The 22,137-nt window shown below is 37.3% G+C and overlaps 1 pseudogene; it reads left to right on the plus strand.

Moving 5' to 3' along the window:
* The first annotated feature begins 14,561 nt into the window (after nt 1-14,561).
* LOC108699556 lies at nt 14,562-20,159 on the plus strand (annotated as a pseudogene).
* The last annotated feature ends 1,978 nt before the right edge of the window (nt 20,160-22,137 follow it).

Here is a 22,137-nt window from a genome sequence, read left to right on the forward strand (position 1 = left end):
AACACACAGTGAAAACCTTGGTTTTATTTTCTTGTCCTTTTTTTTGCATTCCTTTTCATGGCATGTGGCTCACAGCTCTGGTGTCTCGGTACATCTTGGCAGGCAATAGGTATTTTGAGAACACAAAAAAATGTATCAGTCGTCTGAAAGGCAAATACAAGGAAGCTGGCAAGTGTCAGTATTTACAGTGCAACTCATCAGAGCAATGCTCTCAGCTGGCAACAGCTCACTAGAGTAAGCAGAACAACAGTAAATAGAAACAAGCACACGCCACAGCACTGGGCAAGCTGTGCCTTTCAGATACCTGTGGATATAAATGGGATGTTGGAGGTTGTAGTTCAAAAACATCTATCAATATACAGATGGGAAAATTCAAGTTTAGTCTGAAACACCAGTCTAGTCTGGCAATAGGGGGTAATACCAAAAAGGCACCCCCTCTCCACCACTCATAATAAGTAAATAATTAAAGAGTTTTTCTAATATTCATACATATTCCCTGCCTATAAACTGACCTGACCAGCTAATTTAGTCTGCCAATAAGCAATGCAGGAGTTTGAAAGGACAACAAAACAGCCTCTACTTGGTGGGTGGGGGTACAGGTATGAGACCTGCTATCCATAATACTCGGGACCTGGGGTTTTCTAGATAACGGAAAAAGGAATTTTTAAAAAAAAATTTGGATTATTATTATAAAATGGAGTCTATGGGAGACCACCTTTCCATAATTCAGAGCTTTCTGGATAATGGGTTTCCAGATTACTGATCCCGACCTTAGGACAATTTAGGGGTGATCCTTCCAGCAGTTCTTGATCTATAAAACCAAACAGGGTTTTGCAATTTGAAAAAGCTAGAGTGCTGCAGGAGGGGCATTTGATGTATATACTGCTACAATTATGACCGAACACTCAGTATAATATGTCCTTTGTAATTTCATCAACATTTTCCTCCATGGGCCCCTCACCAACACTGGCCCTGGTTGTATTGGGTATATTTTTACACTACAAACTTCCAGGCATTTTGATGGCAGTTATGTTTGGGGGTTTAATAAATACCTTTACATGTGTACTTGAGAACTCTGATTAAACATGCACTAGAGACTGAATAGGTAGCACAAACCTGTGTTCTCCCATCACTGAGTTATTCTCTATAAGTAAATGTTTAACTGGTTGGACCAGCATACGCTGCTGTGGCATGTGACCATAAAAAACGCACATTCAGACACCTGACAACTTCAGCTCCCACTGGGGACAACATGTGACCAGCCTAAAAAACCCTCATCTCCAGGACTGTCTAATTCTTTTTCTTTGACAAATGAGACAAACATTGATTTTCTTTTACTTGAAATGGGGATAAATGGCTCAAAACTTAACCACAAGATGAGAAAGGTGACACCATTGGAAAATAAAGATGCGTTTGTCTCACCGACTCAAATCTCTGAATTTAATGGCTCAGACAGCTTGCCTTATTATAGAAGAATGGAACAGAGGAACCCAATATGTGAAAGACAACTTCCTCCATTAAGAGAAACTCTGTATGGATGAGACTTAATCTGTAAAAAAGATTTTGCATTATCAGGGAAGGGGAATATAATGCAGTGGATCCCAAATGAAGGGTCTACGGTTTGAGGAATATTCCTTTATTTGCTTCCCAAATTAATGTAATGTTATGTCACATCCTTTTTTTATTAATTAGCTACACTTCCAGAAAGTTCAGAACTACGGGAAGACCAACTCCGATAGACTCCATTTTAAAATTTTTAAAAATGATATTCTTTTTATTGGAGGCAAAACCATCCTATTGGGTTTAATTAATTTTTAAGTGGCATTTTAGTAGACTTATGGAGATCCGGATTACAGAAAAATCATCTATCCAGAAAACCCCAGGTCCCATACCTGTATAAATATATAACATATAAATAAAGGTATGGAAACTATTATCCAGAATGCTCTGGACCTGTAGTTTTCTGGATAAGGGATCTTTCCGTAATTGGAATCTCCATACCTTAAAAAATAATATAAACATTAACTAAATCCAATAGGATGGTTTTGCTTCAATAATAATTATATCTTAGTTTGGATTAATTACAAGGTAAAGTTCTATTATTACAGAGGAAAAGGAAATCATTTTTTAAAACTTGAATTATTTGATTAAAATGGTCTGTGAGAGATGGCCTATCTGTTATTCTGAACTTTCTGGATAAGGGGTTTCTGGATAATGGATCCCATACCTATAACATAGATATGTTAGAATGAATAAAAACATTTTATGAGATTCCATACAACAATGATATGAGGTCCCTGCCCGAAGATCTTACAATCTATGAGCAAAATGTCATGTGAGCGATCAATACAAGCATGGGGCTGTTATGATGAAATAACATGCATGAGGGCAATACGAGTTTCTCCATTTTATTGAGTTAAAGAAAATGTTAATAGAAAATAAAAGCATGAAAAGCCTGATGAGGCTCAATTATTAACAGCAGCTCAGAATAGAATAACCTGTAGCACAGTGAAGATTTGATTTAATGATTTACAATATATCTGATTTATAGTGAATCAAAAATTAAAGGGATACTGTCTTGGGAAAAACATTTTTTTTCAAAATGAATCAGTTAATAGTGCTGCTCCAGCAGAATTCTGCACTGAAATCCATTTCTCAAAAGAGCAAACAGATTTTTTTATATTCAATTTTGAAATCTGACATGGGGCTAGACATATTGTCAATCTCCCAGCTGCCCCAAGTGATGTGACTGAAAATGGATTTCAGTGCAGAATTCTGCTGGATTAGCACTATTAACTGATGCGTTTTGACAGGATCCCTTTAAGTTTGAGTAAGTATAAGATTTTTGGATAGTTATTTGAGTCTAATGTCCCTGATGTAGTTATATTGCTGGGCAAACGTTCTATAGCAAACATAGGCATTGTTGGCCAGCAAACATCTTTTAGAATGAATAAACAGACAGCACACAGACAAGAAGAAGATTGAGTAACAAACTGAGTCTTGGTGAAAGAGATACAAAGTTCTTGCTGATCTTTTAGAATTCCATTGGATAGCATTTTTTGCTAGCTATATATATTTTCTAGGTCAGCATTTGGGGTTAAAGTCTCTCTAGCTGTTGATTACAAAGCACACCTTCACTTTACATGAGTAGCTTCGCCTCGGACCCATAAGTGGGTGCCAGGATTTGGATCATCGCTTGATTATGGGGAACTGATCAACCAAAAGTTGTGGGGCTCCCCGATTGTGCAGAACTGGCTATTCTTGTAATTACCATCATATATAAGTTAAGTAAACGTTTTAAATTCTACTTTTACTTGTGTGTGTGTGTGTGTAAGTTATTGCTCACAAGCAGTATATCAAAAGGTTTAATCATTGATCCTGTATATTTGTATTAATATATTTATTTTAATTAATACAAGTGTTATTATTAATAAAGGTTCACTCCTTTATTACAAACCCATGGAGGTAGAGAGGTATGTGAAGTGCTGAATATGAGCTGAAATGCACACAAGTGAATGCTGTTAATATTTCACATATAGGAGTTAATCATTGGCTCTTCAATAAAATTATAGCTTTTCCAACACTTTCAAATGCATAGTAACCATCATCAAAAAATCTCTGAAAACGCACTTCTTTCGAGAAGCCTACCCTCACTCTGCTTAACTACCAAACGCAACACCACATACAGTACCACATTTCTCATCCACTTAATTCGATCTTGCCCACTCCCACAACTTGTGTATTACTCCCTTCCCTTTAGACTGTATGCCTATGCATAGGGCCTTCCTCACCTTTTTGTAACCTGTATTGATTGTGATGTATGTAACTCCATATGTTCTATGTATATAATTCATGTGATTTAGTTGTATACTCACATTTACTTTACAGTGCTACGCAATATGTTGGCGCTATATAAATACATGTTAATAATAATAATAATAATCATCATTGTTATGCACTGCACTTAATTCATGCCCTGGATGTCTGACGCAAGAGTTTAAAAAGTTAAATGCCTCTCCGAAGAACTTTAGCAACTTTATTATTTTTATTTTTAAAGGACACATTTTTTAGAAACCAACACTTAGGGGCAAATTCACTAAGATGCGAAGTTGCGCCAGGCGCAACTTCGCCGCACTTCGCCGCACTTCGCCGCACTTCGCCGCACTTCGCCAGGCGTAGTTTCACCAGCGCTTCGCAAATTCACTAAAATCCGAAGTTGCGCACAGGGGTAGCGTAAGGTTGCGGAGTTGCGCTAGTGTTGTTTCGCTATATAAAGCGAAGTTGCGCTAGCGAAGGCTAATTTGCATACGGCGCGAAATTCAAATTTCAATGGAGGAACACGTATCTGCACTACAAATGCCTAGAAAACCTTCAAATCTGCAAATAAAAATTTTATTTTGCCCTACACATGTGCCCACTGTCTAGGTAAGTTGCCATGAGTCAGGAAATGTAGGGGGGAGGAAGGGGAGCCCCAAAAAAATTTCGATCTTTTTTCAGCCTATCAGCCATCATGTAGAAAACACGCCAGCGTTTTTTGGGACTTAGAAAAAATTTTGACTTTTTTTTAAACAATCCCTATCTACTCTATTGCGCTTCGCCAGGTCTGAGGTGGCGAAGGAAGTCTAGCATAAAAGGTAGCGTTCACTACACTGCACAAGTTAGTGAATTTGCGTAGTATTGTCGCTAGCGAAGATTCGCCTGGCGTAAGGTTGCGAAGTAACACTAGCGAAACTACGCCAGCGTTCGTTAGTGAATTTGCGCAGTAGCGAAAATGCCAAACGCTAGCGAATTAACGCTAGCGTTTGGCGCTTCGCGCCTTAGTGAATTTGCCCCTTAGTTTCTTGGTATTTATAAAGCACCAACATATTCTGCAGCACTATACAGAGATTATACATAATTCAGATCAGCCCCTGTCCCAGTGGATCTTACAATCTGAGGTCCCTATCACATTCACACAAAGTAGGGCAAATGATGATTATGGAGAGAGTGACATTCTGAGACAATTAGTAATTGGGTTTTCATTTTTTATTATTTGTGGTTTTTCAGTTCTTTAGGTTTTTATTCAGCAGCCAGTTTGTAATTTCAGCATTGCGGTTGCTAGGGTCCACATTACCCTAGTAACAATGCACTGATTTGAATAAGAGACTGGAATATGAATAGGAGATGGCCTAAATTGAAAGATGGGGAATAAAAATAGCAATAACTGTAAATTCGTATACTTCCAGAGCATTTGTTTTTAGATGGGGTCAGTGCCCCCGATATATGAAAGAATCAGAAGAAGAAGGCAAAATATTGAAAAACAGAAAAATGAAGACCGATTGTAAAGTTGATTAAAATTAGCCATTCTATAATATAGTAAAAGACAACTTCCTCCATTAAGAGAAACTCTGTATGGATGAGACTTAATCTGTAAAAAAGATTTTGCATTATCAGGGAAGGGGAATATAATGCAGTGGATCCCAAATGAAGGGTCTACGGTTTGAGGAATATTCCTTTATTTGCTTCCCAAATTAATGTAATGTTATGTCACATCCTTTTTTTATTAATTAGCTACACTTCCAGAAAGTTCAGAACTACGGGAAGACCAACTCCGATAGACTCAATTTTAAAAATTTTAAAAATGATATTCTTTTTATTGGAGGCAAAACCATCCTATTGGATTTAATTAATGTTTAAGTGGCATTTTAGTAGACTTATGGAGATCCGGATTACAGAAAAATCATCTATCCAGAAAACCCCAGGTCCCATACCTGTATAAATATATAACATATAAATAAAGGTATGGAAACTATTATCCAGAATGCTCTGGACCTGGAGTTTTCTGGATAAGGGATCTTTCCGTAATTGGAATCTCCATACCTTAAAAAATAATGTAAACATTAACTAAATCCAATAGGATGGTTTTGCCTTCAATAATAATTATATCTTAGTTTGGATCAATTACAAGGTAAAGTTCTATTATTACAGAGGAAAAGGAAATCATTTTTTAAAACTTGAATTATTTGATTAAAATGGTCTGTGAGAGATGGCCTATCTGTTATTCTGAACTTTCTGGATAAGGGGTTTCTGGATAATGGATCCCATACCTATAACATAGATATGTTAGAATGAATAAAAACATTTTATGAGATTCCATACAACAATGATATGAGGTCCCTGCCCGAAGAGCTTACAATCTATGAGCAAAATGTCATGTGAGCGATCAATACAAGCATGGGGCTGTTATGATGAAATAACATATGCATGAGGGCAATACGAGTTTCTCTATTTTATTGAGTTAAAGAAAATGTTAATAGAAAATAAAAGCATGAAAAGCCTGATGAGGCTCAATTATTAACAGCAGCTCAGAATAGAATAACCTGTAGCACAGTGAATATTTGATTTAATGATTTACAATATATCTGATTTATAGTGAATCAAACCTTAAAGGGATACTGTCTTGGGAAAAACATTTTTTTTCAAAATGAATCAGTTAATAGTGCTGCTCCAGCAGAATTCTGCACGGAAATCCATTTCTCAAAAGAGCAAACAGATGTTTTTATATTCAATTTTGAAATCTGACATGGGGCTAGACATATTGTCAATCTCCCAGCTGCCCCAAGTCATGTGACTGAAAATGGATTTCAGTGCAGAGTTCTGCTGGATTAGCACTATTAACTGATGCGTTTTGAAAAAAACATGTTTTCCGATGACAGGATCCCTTTAAGTTTGAGTAAGTATAAGATTTTTGGATAGTTATTTGAGTCCAATGTCCCTGATGTAGTTATATTGCTGGGCAAACGTTCTATAGCAAACATAGGCATTGTTGGCCAGCAAACATCTTTATGAATGAATAAACAGACAGCACACAGACAAGAAGAAGATTGAGTAACAAACTGAGTCTTGGTGAAAGAGATACAAAGTTCTTGCTGATCTTTTAGAATTCCATTGGATAGCATTTTTTGCTAGCTATATATATTTTCTAGGTCAGCATTTGGGGTTAAAGTCTCTCTAGCTGTTGATTACAAAGCACACCTTCACTTTACATGAGTAGCTTCGCCTCGGACCCATAAGTGGGTGCCAGGATTTGGATCATCGCTTGATTATCGGGAACCTGAGGGTGATCAACCAAAAGTTGTGGGGCTCCCCAATTGTGCAGAACTGGCTATTCTTGTAATTACCATCATATATAAGTTAAGTAAACGTTTTAAATTCTACTTTTACTTGTGTGTGTGTGTGTGTGTGTAAGTTATTGCTCACAAGCAGTATATCAAAAGGTTTAATCATTGATCCTGTATATTTGTATTAATATATTTATTTTAATTAATACAAGTGTTATTATTAATAAAGGTTCACTCCTTTATTACAAACCCATGGAGGTAGAAAGGTATGTGAAGTGCTGAATATGAGCCGAAATGCACACACGTGCTTTTAATATTTCACATATAGGAGTTAATCATTGGCTCTTCAATAAAATTAAAGCTTTTCCAACACTTTCAAATGCATAGTAACCATCATAAAAAAATCTCTGAAAACGCACTTCTTTCGAGAAGCCTACCCTCACTCTGCTTAACTACCAAACGCAACACCACATACAGTACCACATTTCTCATCCACGTAATTCGATCTTGCCCACTCCCACACCTTGTGTATTACTCCCTTCCCTTTAGAGTGTATGCCTATGCATAGGGCCTTCCTCACCTTTTTGTACCTGTATTGATTGTGATGTATATAACTCCATATGTTCTATGTATATAATTCATGTGATTTAGTTGTATACTCACACTTACTTTACAGTGCTACGCAATATGTTGGCGCTATATAAATACATGTTAATAATAATAATAATAATCATCATTCTTATGCACTGCACTTAATTCATAGCAACTTTATTATTTTTATTTTTAAAGGACACGTTTTTTTAGAAACCAACACCTAGGGGCCGATTCACTAAATTCGAGTGAAGGATTCGAAGTAAAAAAACTTTGAATTTCGAAGGTTTTTTTGGGCTACTTCGACCATCGAATTGGCTACTTCGACTACGACTTCGAATCGAAGGATTCGTAGTAAAAATCGTTCGACTATTCGACCATTCGATAGTCGAAGTACTGTCTCTTTAAAAAAAACTTCGACCCCCTAGATCGGCAGATAAAAGCTACCGAAGTCAATGTTAGCCTATGGGGAAGGTCCCCATAGGCTTGACTAACTTTTTTTGATCGAAGGATATTCCTTCAATCGTTGGATTAAAATCCTTCGAATCGTTCGATTCGAAGGATTTAATCGTTCGATCGAAGGAATAATCCTTCGATCGTATGATCGCAGTATTTGCGCTAAATCCTTCGACTTCGATATTTGAAGTCGAAGGATTTCAATTCCTAGTCGAATATCGAGGGTTAATTAACCCTCGATATTCGACCCATAGTGAATCAGCCCCTTAGTTTCTTGGTATTTATAAAGCACCGACATATTCTGCAGCACTATACAGAGATTATACATAATTCACATCAGCCCCTGCCCCAGTGGATCTTACAATCTGAGGTCCCTATCACATTCACACAAAGTAGGGCAAATGATGATTATGGAGAGAGTGACATTCTGAGACAATTAGTAATTGGGTTTTCATTTTTTATTATTTGTGGTTTTTCAGTTCTTTAGGTTTTTATTCAGCAGCCAGTTTGTAATTTCAGCATTGCGGTTGCTAGGGTCCACATTACCCTAGTAACCGTGCACTGATTTGAATAAGAGACTGGAATATGAACAGGAGATGGCCTAAATTGAAAGATGGGGAATAAAAATAGCAATAACTGTAAATTCGTATACTTCCAGGGCATTTGTTTTTAGATGGGGTCAGTGCCCCCGATATATGAAAGAATCAGAAGAAGAAGGCAAAATATTCAAAAACAGAAAAATGAAGACCGATTGTAAAGTTGATTAGAATTAGCCATTCTATAATATAGTAAAAGTTAACTTGAAGGTTAACCTTTAAAATTCAGATGGCATGTTCACTAGTAAATAACTTTATCTGTAACATAAAAATGTTACAGATAGTGAGAATTGAAAGTTTGAGTTTCTAAGGCTCTTACAAACGGGCGTTTGTTTGTGCGCTCCCCTGCGTTGCGCATTCCTCTGTTCAGCCACAGGGGAGTGCAGGAATAGAGGCAGTGAATTATTGTCAATGGGGCTGTACTCACACAGACGCATGTAAGCGCCAAACGCAGGTTGGGACACAGCATGTTGCATTTCACCTGCGTTCGGCACAGTAATTCAGTGCATTTACTCCCCTTCGGCTGAACGGAGGAAAGAGCAACGCAGGGGAGCACACAAACAAACGCCCGTGTGTAAGAGCCCTTATTAAATATGCATATGTGTGTGTGTGTGTGTGGGGGGGGGGGGGGGGTTGGGCTGCAGACTATTCAAGTGTACATTTCATGAACATTTTTATTGAAGTTGTTTTTTTCCTCTCAAGTCCCTAGTCCCTTTTCTTTTGGCATCCCTCTGGAAAAAGGGGGTACAAGCAGTATTATAAAGAGGCACACACCTCAAAGACTTCAAGTAAGATGAATTTAACAGGCTTCACATGGAGTCACTTGGATTTAATGGTTTACAGTTCTTTTACGTGTAAATCAGTGTTCATTTGGTGTTAGAAGCACCTATGGGGTACTGGTTGATAATAATATTAGTTATAGCAAACAATGCCAGTCAGCAGCAGCAAGGACATGCAGTGTTGGCTAGACTGAGGATTCTTGGGCTCTCTGGAGGACATCACTTCAAAAGCTGTTGTTGCCCCAACCGGCGTCACTGATAACGTGTCACATCCCCCTCTGGCCACTGTTCCACACCAATGGCATCTGCCCCTCTGCAAACCTGCCTGATGGACACACCCATGCCAACCGCTATGCATGGACACGGGATGGTACGGCCCACTAGGCCCGAGGCCTACTGGGATTTCTTCAGTGGGCACATCTGACCCTGAGGGCGAGGGGCAGAGTAAGGTAAGGTCTGATCTAGAATAGGCAGTTTTTGTCTCTAGTGCTTAAAAGGGACATGAATAAAAGAGAGATATTGTACAGAAGATCTCAGTTATAAAGAATTCAGGCCAGGTTAGGGATTATGGTGGAGATGAAGCACTTACAAGGGAGTATCATCAATTTAAAAATATTTCAGGGACACATACAATATATGTAACAAAACTATCTGCTGGCCTGTTCACCTGTAGCTGTAGTGAACACAAGGAACTCCCTTATTATTAATTAAAAGGAGATTTTATTTCAAGGAGCAAAACTAAAGTGAAATCGGCTAAAGCAGTTTTACTCCTATTCATATTCCAGTCTCTTATTTTGATCAATGCATGGTTGCTAGGGTCATTTGGACCATAGAAACCGCATTGCAGAAACTGCAAAGTGGAGAGGTGCTGAATAAAAAGCTAAATAACTCAAAAACCACAAATAATAGAAAATGAAAACTAATTGCAAATTCACTTTTTTCACTTTTATTATTTTGTTCTGTTTTATTATTATAGAAGAAAAGGAAATCATTTTACATTTTTTTAATAATTTGAATAAAATAGGATGTATGGGAGACACACATCCTATAATTTTGAGCTTTCTGGATTATTATTATTATTATTATTATTAACATGTATTTATATAGCGCCAACATATTGCGTAGCACTGTAAAGTAAATGTGATTATACAACTAAATCACATGAATTATATACATAGAACATAAGGATAACTGTTTTCCAGATAATAGATCCTATACCTGTAGTTTGGAAGTGAAGTGTGGGATGCATATTTAGCTTGACAAAGTCATTATTTGGGAGAAGAAGGGATGGTGGCATAAAGGTTTAAATACACTGATGGTGTTGGTGTAGAGGCAAATGTTTTAAAATGAATTTGTGATTCTGTTGCTGTACCCATGGCTGCAGAAAATGCAGTATGGACTATATAAGACTATAAATAGTGCAGATCTGTGTCTTTTATGACTACATATTCTGTTGTTTTGTGATATGAAGCACTGCCACCTTGTGGCAATAAAATAAATATTTGCCACCTGGATATAATCATGAGAGATTAAGCACATTTATTTAAGGTGAAGATTTTTATTGTGGGTGAATTTGAGTAAAAATATATTTTTTCCTTAATTGCAAGTATTTTTTCCCCATTTCTGAAAAACATAATTGTGTGCACATGTTTTTGCTCAGTAGAAAGAAGACAATTTTAGTGCACAGATTTAATAAAAACAAGCAAAGGCACATCTTTCCCATCTAATATCTCAAGAAATACTGCAGTGGACTGAGAGAAGAGAATGCAATGATGTGCCATAAGAGAGTGACAGAGAGTGTGGGAAAGTGACAAGTGGTGGGGAGGAGAGCTGCTTTGAGGAGGGGGTGGCTGAGAGGCAGAGGAACAGACATCAGTCTTACTGTGATAAAACCAGTCCTTAGCAGCTACAAATAGAAGGAATACATTTACAGACATTTATGGTACAATGTGTGCATAGAAAATATTATTACTGCTTTGTACCAAAGAGACAGAAGTTAGGAAGCACAACGATTCCTCTATTATCATGTAGTTGTCAGTGTTTTTCTGTCCAGTGTTTAAATCCATTTCCCTTTCAGTTGTTTGAATTTAACATTTCAGATACAGGGGTTTTCTGAATTAAAAGGATGGTTTGCCTTTAAGTTAACTTTTAGCATATTAAGAATGGTTTGTGCAGGATATATTTTAAACTATAAATGGTGAATTAGGCCGCATGGAGTGTCCTCACCCAACTTAGAAAAGTAAATATAAATATTAGAAAAATGAGACTTCAACTCCAAATGACCAATTCACCATTACAATGTTAATTTGGATATGGAATTACAAAATGTTCTGAGAGTAAAAATAAAAGGCAACATTTATTTGTTTACTACCATGCCATGAACTGGTTAAAAACATTTAAAAACCAAGGAAACAGTGCTGCATAAGGACTGAGGGATCCCTCTCCACTGACAAACATACAAAGATGAATTAGAAGTTTGTAAAGTGGAACTGAGCCACTCAAAATAGGTAGCTGATAAAAGTCATCCTGGCTTTTAGAATGTTACAGAATGACTTATTCTTAACAATTTTTTAATGAGTCTTAATTTTTTTATAGTTTTTTTTTATTATTTTCCTTCTGCTTCTGACACTTTCTGGCTTTCAAATGGGGAGGGGGAGGGGCCACTGACTCTGTCTAAAAAGTAGTAGTCTTTTTCCATGTTTTTCTACTTCTTGGCTGACCAGTTTATTCCTAGGGTTCGATGACTGCCTGAATGCCCATAGTAGGGACTTATAGGAAATCTCTTTCAGGGAGGTGTCCTGTGTCAGAAATGTTGTTGATGATTTACCAATCTGTTCTAGTGCAGAGACACAAGTGGCAGCTAGTGACAGATGAGTGCTATTTTCTTTTTCTCCCTGTATTCCTCCTTACTAGGAAATCTGATGACAGTAACACATTCCCCTCATCTGCTCCTCAAGTACTTGTCGGATTTCACTGCTCACTACTGCTCTTCATTACACTTCATAGTGACTTGTTTTCCCTGCTTCTTTAGTAATGAGGTTGTTCACCTTTGAGTTAACATTTATTATGATGTAGAGAGTGATATTCCAAGACAATTGGTAATTGGTTTTCATTTTTTATTTTTTGTGGTTTTTGAGTTATTTAGCTTTTTATTCAGCAACTCACCAATTCGAATCTGGTTACTACGTTCCAAATTACCCTTGCAACCATGCACTTATTTGAATAAGAGAATATAAATAGCAGAGGGCCTGAATAGAAAGATGAGTAATAAAAAGTAGCAATTACAATAAATTACAGAGCATTTAGATGGGGTCAGTTCCCTTATTTGAAGGCTGGAAAGAGTCAGAAGAAGAAGAAGGCAAATAATAAAAAAATAAATAAGACAAACTGAAAAGTTGCTTAGAATTGGATTTTATACTACATACTAAAAGTTAAATTAAAGTTACCCTCTGTCAAACAGCAATATTGTTTCCCTTTTTTTTGTTATTCTTTTATTGCTTCCTATTTTGTTTTTATTTGTGTTTCAAAACCAATAAAAATATGGTTAAAAAAAAAAAAGTTAAATGAAAGTGGCAGTTTAACAGACTGGTATGAAACTTGAAAAAGGGCAGACACAGCTTTGAAAACAGTTAGTCCATCTAGTGATTAATTCAGATACAATCAAACTCCCAATTTATGTGACTGTTTTAATGAATAATGTCAGACCAAACTAGAATTCACAATTGGACCTTATTTATTATTAAAAAAATCACGATTTTATCAGATTGGGAACAAACACTAAAAAATCGACTCTTTTCCCAAAAAACTATTTTTCGGATTTTTGTCCAAAAGTCCCAAAATAGTCGGATTTTCGGGCTAATTCCAGCACAGACCACAGCAACTTCCAAATAGGATAGGGACTTTTTCCATCCACGGGGTTTAATAAATCTCAGAAAAATTTAGTTTTTTTTCCACTAAAAATTCGGATTTTATTTTAAAAACTCGGATTTTTCAAGTTTTTGGCATTCTCACTTTTATAAATAACCCCCCAAATGTATTAGTGGCAAGCCTGGTGTACAACAGTGACTTGCAGATTCAGTTCTATGCTGCCCATACATCTGCAGCTTTCTGTTCTGCATCTAGCAGATAGGTACATATTTGTTATTGTTACTGATATAATAAGGACCATTTATGGATGTTTTTGTCAATAAAGCAGCAATTTTTCCCCAGTTTCTCCAGAGTAATAGTGTCTGCTGCAAATGCAATCAGAGTAAAAGCAATGGCACAATTCCTTCACAACCATATGAGAGAGCTAGAGTTAAGACAGACATAACACCAGAAAACAGCTAATAATAAAGGATGTCATTGTCTTAATAGAGCATCCAGTTCCCTTTAGAGTGAATGCCTGGCTGAGTTTATGTGCCCTGTATATAAAAAATTAATCTCCAAAGGAAACATTTAACAATTTTTAATTTCTCTAAATGTCTATAATGGATCCACTTGACTTTTTTCCCAGTGCTGTCTCAAAACTGTAAATGAATTATATGTCTGCAGAAGCTTGAGCCAGTGCTCTTACATATAGGAGCCCTTACATATATTAATGAGGATGGCTACCCCTAACCCTGTGCATTTGGCTTGGGTTAGTATCTGGTTAGATGCTAACCGAAAAAGCAAATTTTTGTTTAGCTTGACTGCTAAGCTGTAGCTACCTATAGCCCTTAAAAAAAGTCCCAATTTGCATTTCACTGTTTATTCCCTTACCCCGGCCTAGACTGCTCGTAGTCTGCCAACCCCATGCTCCTATTCAATGGAGTACACTGATGTATGTATATGTAAGCTTCAGGCTATTCAAATGGTTTTAACTGGTTGAAGGGAACACACTATTAGTGGCCCATTTACTTAGGGTCAAAGTGAATTTTTAAATTCAAAAACTTCAAATTTCGAAAGTAATTTTTGGGTACTTTGACCATTGAATAGGCCAAAATTCTATTCAAATTGAAAAGACTTTGAAAATCGAAGTACTGTCTATTTAAAAAACTACGACACTTCGCCACCTTAAACCTGCCGAATTGCTGTTTAGCCTATGGGGGACCTCCTATAAACTTTGGCTAAAGTTTTGAGTAGTCAAAGTATTCTTTTGTAATTTAATCGATCGTTGGAACGATTTTTACTTTGATCGAAAACGGCCTTTTTCGATCTAAAAAATACTTCGACTATAGAAGTATCAAATTCGATGGACGAATTTCGAAGTTAACTTCAAAATTCGACCCTTAGTAAATGTGCCCCTTAAACGTGTAACTGTATCCATGAGTGTGACACCTTTTTGAAGTTGCACTGAACAGGTTTCTAAAATCGTCCCTAGCATAGAGACAGTAATTACAATTTTAATTTTATGTTTTGCTAATTTATGAAAAATTATTTCTATACATGAATTAGCTTGCAAAACTTTTGTATATTGAACACAGAGAGGTTTGTGTTTGAGAAGCACTACATCTCTACTTCTGATTGTATATGTAGTTTTAATTCCCAATTGAGTTGGCGCTTTGCCTGAGATGCTAGCAGGTAGTCGAAGGGAATGGGCATGCACGTTCCTACAGTGCCACTATTTTTTAGGTGGTAATGGAGGTGGAAGAGGAAGGTGTGTACTAACATTCCCTGGGTTAATTGCATTTCACTTTTGGTCTGTTTCTTCTTCTTCAGATCCAAAGCTGCTGACCTTGCTATCCCCTCCGTAGGAACATTAGCTGCAGTAGTTGGAACAGTAATCTGAACTGATGCCATTTGCAGGTGTAGGAACTCAAACCTGGATACCAATCAGTTGGCATTGCAACATTGTATTCTTCTTTATAAAAAACTCTTATTGCATGGGCAACAATATGTGTCCCACCCTGTGGCCTTTTTGAAAGTAGACGACTAACCCTGGTTTGGATATGATTCAACTGTTCACCATAAAAATAATGAAATTCATTCCTACATTTGCTGCATTCGCATCAGACAATAATCAGTGTTGTTTTTATAGCAGGAGATGGAGAGAAAAGCACAGGCAACCAAGAATGCTGCAACAAGAAGACAATATATGCATAAAATGCAAATGCAGGAAATCAATTGCAAACGGGAAGAGGTGAGAAGAGAAAAACCTCAGTAGAACATCCAGTTACTGTGATATCATTTAGATGCCCCTTGTTGTGTTTACAACCTTTAGCGACCCTTACAATCAGCTTTGTGCAATATCAGCTTTCTTATGGTTGGCACCTCAGCCCTATTGGCCACATATAAAAGGCCAATGGCTGATATTATAGTAATTATTCAAGGAGCATATTGCATGGCATTATAAAAACGTTTCAAGATAACATTAGTGGCAATTACTAATCAGTCATGGAGCATGTTCATTTCAGATAAATATAGGATACATCTTAACTCCTTCTGGTGCAGTGCCTTGAATGAACCTGCCTTGACATTCATTAATTCATTCAAAGTGAAAAGGTGCCTTTAACTTATTAAATTGATTAAAGTTTTGGTTTCTGAACAAACACTAAAATATTGTTTGGTAAATGGTTTCCACAGACTCATTTCACCAACATTTTCATCAGTACATCCAGTAGTACAGCCCACATGCACATGAGAAGTAGCTCCATATGAGCAGCACCTGGCCAGTGAAAACAGTTTCTAAAGATATTTTCAGCACTAAAACTTGGTGAGCTGAACTTTTGACTCTGTCCCTACAACCTTTGTTGAAGGTCAAACTCAGCTAGATAAGCAGGTTGAACATACAAACCTAGAATTCTAAGTATAACATTTAAGTGAGTATTGCAGCAAAAACTACAAACAGTTAAGGTCAAGACATATGTTGTGATGCATCAAATCGTGCCTCCACACTGAAAAGAGTAGGAAATTCCAAGACAAACATGGGAAGGCATTTAGAGCTGAATTTAAGTTGTTGGGACGTCACCCTGTTCTACTGACATTCCTGTGGGTGAACATACCCTACAGTGATCTCTGGATTAAATATTTTATATTAATATCATATACCTTGCTTACTTCCCTTATTCACAGCTCCCTTTGTAAATAAGACATCCAGCTAAGATTTTCTGCCTTAGCTATGAATAATACTGTATGGAAAGATAAAGTTTCCCTTTTGCTGACGCTGCAAGCATTAAGATCTTTCTGTATTGATGGCTCAGTAACTTCTAGCAATACATTCTTTGCTTTACACTTGCTCTAAACATAACTGATACTCTGCTTCGGGTAAAACAACTATTTGTTATTTATTGCTTGTGCAGCTTAATCATTCAGTCACAGGCCGAACTAAAGAGAGGCAAAAACCAATAAACAGAAAATGAGAGAAAAGCCAAGATCAGGAGAGAAAGTAATGAATATTTCCCCAATGTGGCACATGACTTTAATGGGAATCATGGTGAGTTCTAGAATTACAAGCAAAAAGAATTCTTTGGGGTAACTAATTAGCAACCAAATTAACAGGTAGTTTTTACTGGTCACCTGTTCGAAGGCAAACATCCTTTTAGCTGTTGTTGAAGCACAACAGCCAACAACCCCCCCCCCCGCCACAGCAGAAGGCTGTAAGATGCTCACCCCAACTAAATACATCCTTGGTCTGTATGCAGTCTTGAAGTCAAGTTTTAATTCTGCAAAATGCCACCTTAGAGGAGGCAGACCCTTTAAATTTCCCATTCTAACCGATCATTCACTGTCTCCTATGATAACAAAACCTCGTCTCCAGTTCCACTTAATGTGGGGGTGCCGCAAGGCTCCGTACTTGGTCAACTGTTGTTTTTCCTGTACACTCTGTCTTTGGGAGATCTCATCCATTCATTTGGCTTTAATTATCATCTGTATGCTGATGATACCCAAATATATTTATCCACCCCTTCATTAACAGCTGAAACAGAGGCTCAGATCTCTAACTGCCTCCTGGCTATCTCAAATTGGATGAACCAGCGCCACCTCAAACTCAACCTAACAAAAACTGAACTTATCATCTTTCCACCTAAGCCTGGTCCTACTCCCTTATTTACTATCTCTATTGATGGCATGCTCATTAATCCTGTCAACTTAGCTCGCTGTCTGGGGGTAATCTTTGACTCCTCTCTCTCCTTCTCTGATCATATTAACATCACTGTCAAAACCTGTCACTTTTTCTTACACAATATTGCCAAAATCCGTCCCTTCCTTTCACCTGATACATCCAAGACGCTCATGCATGCTCTCATCCTATCCAGACTAGATTACTGTAACCTTCTACTAACTGGCCTCCCTAACTCCCATCTCTCCCCTCTACAGTCTGTATTAAACACTGCTGCTAGAATTATCCTCCTCTCATCTAAAAGGGTACAGGCCCCTCCGCTGCTGAAGTCCTTATCATGGCTTCCTATAAAACAAAGAATAACTTATAAACTCCTCCTCATAACCTTCAAAGCCCTTCATTCCTCTGCACCTAACTACATCTCGTCTCTTGTTTCTCTTTATGTTCCTGCCCGAAACCTCTGCTCCTCTCAGAGCAACCACTTGTACCCCTCTTGCGACTCCTTACATTTGGAATGCCATTCCTGAATCTCTCAGGAGAGAATCCTCCTTCAATGTTTTTAAAACAAAACTCAAAAGACTACCTCTGGGAGCACCTGGATAACACCTGAACTGGCACTTATAGAACAGTGTAACAAACTGTAACCTACAGCACTTAATACCCCTCTGAATTGTGTCTGTATGTTACCCTCCCATTTAGACTGTAAGCCCTACGGGGTAGGGTACTATCCTCTAGCCTTTTGTTTCCTTGACACTGAGCACTTAATCTGTATTGTAATTATATTTTACATTTATGTGAATTGTATTCTAATAATGCACTTATTGTTACTTTTTATTCTGACCCCTTGTTTGTTACTACTAATTTATTGTTTTGCTGAACAGTGCTTTGCCCTCAAGGAGCGCTTTACAAATAAAAATATACATACATACATACATACATACATTCAGGGACAAATGAAGAAAAAAAGATGTTCAACAGTATGACAGCATGCTTGGAGTAAGTATATCTGTAGAAATAAGTCAAATCAACTGGACTTGCTGTGTTTTTCTTGAAGACGTTTCACCAGTGATCTGACTGGCTTTCTCAATTCAGAATGATTTGACTTATTTCTACAGATATACCATTACCTGGATGAATGAGAATTTTCACAAACTTACAGTATATGTACTATAACATACTAAATGCTAATTGAAGGGTTATATGAGATTAATATCATGTTTATTTACCATTGTGTATCCCTTAAATAAATTATCAGTCTTCTCAGCATTCATCATCCTTTACCACATAAACAATTATGCATTCTGCATACCTTGTGACTTTTCTTGCCACTGCTCTGGGATCCAACACGGGGACCACTGTTTTAGAGGAAACTATGCCAATGTGCTATAAATACCCAGTGTCAAATGGCCTACCAGGATACTGGGACAAATCTTTGTGGATCCCAAATCGGGTGAGCCTTTCATACAGTTTTAAGCCCCACTGTTGTATTGGACATTGCCCTGTAGCTACATAGATGAATAGCATTTTAATTGCAGCTGGGTGCACAAAGAGCTGGGTGTACTTCTCATGCATGATGAGCTGTATCACTCCTGGATGCCTCTGTTAACTTCTCCAATAGGTGAGCAATTCAGTATGTATAGGAGTGGCAAGCTCAGTAGAAATGAAATTTCATAGGTAGACTATGTATACTGGTCTGACCATATTGACATATAGTCTTACAGGGCTTTGTGTTTCTTGGTTAACCCAGCAGCTGTACTGTATTTATTGCCCAATGAGCTTGTGAGGCTGCTGTTGGTGACAGAAGTACAGGATCTTCATTTCATGCACATGACTGTGGTGAAATGAATGGTCGCCAAGGGGTTAACTGGGGTTCAGAAATGAAAGTGGGCCTTGGATCCTTCTGTATTGAGCTGAGGAGGGCAGTAACTTTCAGTACTGGAACAGTAGTAGTAATTTAAGTGCCTACTAAATGTCTCCAGATTGGCCTGCTAGTGGCTGTCCCTTATCATCAGGTTCTCTGGTCCGACAGTCCGACACTGCAAAATATAATACAAATGCTGTTTCCTTTAATTTTAATTTTTCAGGGAACGTTTGGCACTGGAACCAGTTCAGCCCTAGGAGCACAAGGCCTTTCCCAATGCAGGCAAAAGGAAAACTAGAGATGTGGTTTAATGACTATCAAAGTGGCAAAGAGACATACAGTGACAGCTTGAGTACCGACCGACTAGACAGCTGGATCCAACGAGACAGACGGCGGCCTGCATTGATAAGAACTAAAGGCTGAAAAAATTCCAACATTTGATGAATTCTTTGATCAGGAAGTTCCGCTATACTGGCTCAGTGATTGCCTTGTAGGCAAGAATAATTGCCTCATCAGCAGTGATTGGAGAATTTGTCCCGTTTTCCTTTCCTGCGAAATTCACAAATTTCCAGCGAAATTCGTGAAACAGGTGATAAATTCAGGAAACACAAATTTGCTGGTGCCAAAGTTGACGCCGGCGTCTGAATTGACACTGGCGTCAGAACCGTTTGTAGGGTTTGTAGATAAAAAATGAATAGATAGAATGAATAAATGAATAGATAGATAGATGAATAGATAGATAGTTTAGAAAAAATATCTGAAGCATTTTCTTTTTCTTGCTCTTTAATATAAATATGTAGGAGTCCAAGGAATATGAGTATTGTATTGTATATAAATATGTTATTATAAATGTTTTTAAAAGTTATATGAAGATATAAATATATAAGTATATATAATATTGAACCTCTTTCTTTTTGTATATATATGCATTTACTGTTGATATTTAAAACATTACAAAGGGTTGTGACCAACAGATATCATTGTATGGAAACCATTATATATAAAACCATTAATGTTAGACACCTCCATTCTAACAGAGGGAAAATATTGAGGGAGGGATGAAAAGAGAATATATTAGCAAATATAGACAAAATAAACAGAATAGCATACTAATAAATGTACCAAGATTTATATACGTTTGTATTTCTAATCATAATAGCCACATCGAAATCTGAATTCATGCCTTTGGGTAACCTAGTGTCAAGGGTAAATATACAGAAAACTTCACGTTTAAGTATTTTTTGTAATATATTCCAACCTCTATATGGAACTGTAACTCACTCAATTCCTTGTATTTGAAAATGATTAATATTTCCATCTGTACATGACAAAAAGTGCTTTGATACGTTCTTGGGTTTCTCATTCTGAATGTCAGAAATATGTTCTCTAATTCTTTCTCTCAGGCATCGTGAGGTCTGTCCCCCATATTGCATATTGAAATTTTTACATGTAATTAGATATATGACATTTTTTGCACTGCAATTAATATATTGCCCTATTTTGTAAGTCTTGGTAGTAATATTAGAGGTAAAGCTGTTACCACAAAAGTATGTAGGGGCATAGTCTACATACTTTTTATACAGCTTGTGGTGTTAGAGCTAAAGTCACTGTTGTGTAATGGCTGCATGAGCCTGCTAATGAAGCACTGTTATACTCTACTCATCTTCGGCCAAAACATAACAAATTGGCAATGAGATGTCTCTTCTACCTATGCAGCACCCTGCAGCTTTTCTACCAAACCCTGATGAGCCTACCATACATTTTACTGTTTGGATCTGTATGCTTGAAAATTACATTATTGCTGCTGACCAAGGGGAGATTCCACTCTGCTAAAAAGCGTGCTTCACTTATTCACTGCCTGGGAGCAGAGGGACAGCGGATATTCTATACATTACCATTACCCAATGAGACTTATGAAACTGCTCTTACTGCTATAAAGAACTTTTTTGTGCCAAGAGTAAATGTGGTTGATGAAGGATATAAATTCCACCAATGTGGACAACGTAATGGCGAATCCACAGAACAATTTGTAGCAGCTTTGAGAGAGCTGGTTGTTACCTGTGAGTTTGGGAATCTAACAGATGAAATGCTAAGATCAAATAGTGGAAAAAACAAACACACCTCGCATTAGAGAGAGACTGCTCCTAGAGCAGGATTCAACCCTTGCAAAGGCTATTACAGTTGCTAGCCAAATTGAAACAGCAGTGGCAGAGGCTAAAACTCTCAGTTAGGGAACTGCTGGGAATGTACAGACTGTGAATCTAGAACGGTGGCCTAATAGCACTGTTATACTCTACTCATCCTCGGCTACCAAAACATAACAGTTCCCTGGTAGTGAAGCCAAGTTGGGATTTGTTTCTCTGTATCCCAAACCACACTATGTGATAGACCCTTTACCATTCACAATTCCTGGTAACAAATTTACATTTTGAACCTAGAATGATTTTAAGTTAGTCATCTGTCTGTACTATAGGAAGGTATTTGTTGATGATACCTTTAATGCTCGGAAGTTGAGGACTAAAGGTAAGTATACAAAGTGGTGTTCCTGACTGTTTGCATCTGAATTGATGTGAATATTTTGAGGAATATTTCTGGAACAGAGAATCTCTTTGAGTTTTTAGAGCTTTCTCAAATGCTTTAGTGAGTACAGACAGGTGGTAGCCCCTAGAGAGAAGTCTATCCCTCAGGCTACAAAGCTGTGTCACAAATTCCTGAAAGTTGGAACATAGGGATC

The sequence above is a fragment of the Xenopus laevis genome, chromosome 8L (assembly GCF_017654675.1).
Source record: "Xenopus laevis strain J_2021 chromosome 8L, Xenopus_laevis_v10.1, whole genome shotgun sequence".
Taxonomy (NCBI): Eukaryota; Metazoa; Chordata; class Amphibia; order Anura; family Pipidae; genus Xenopus; species Xenopus laevis.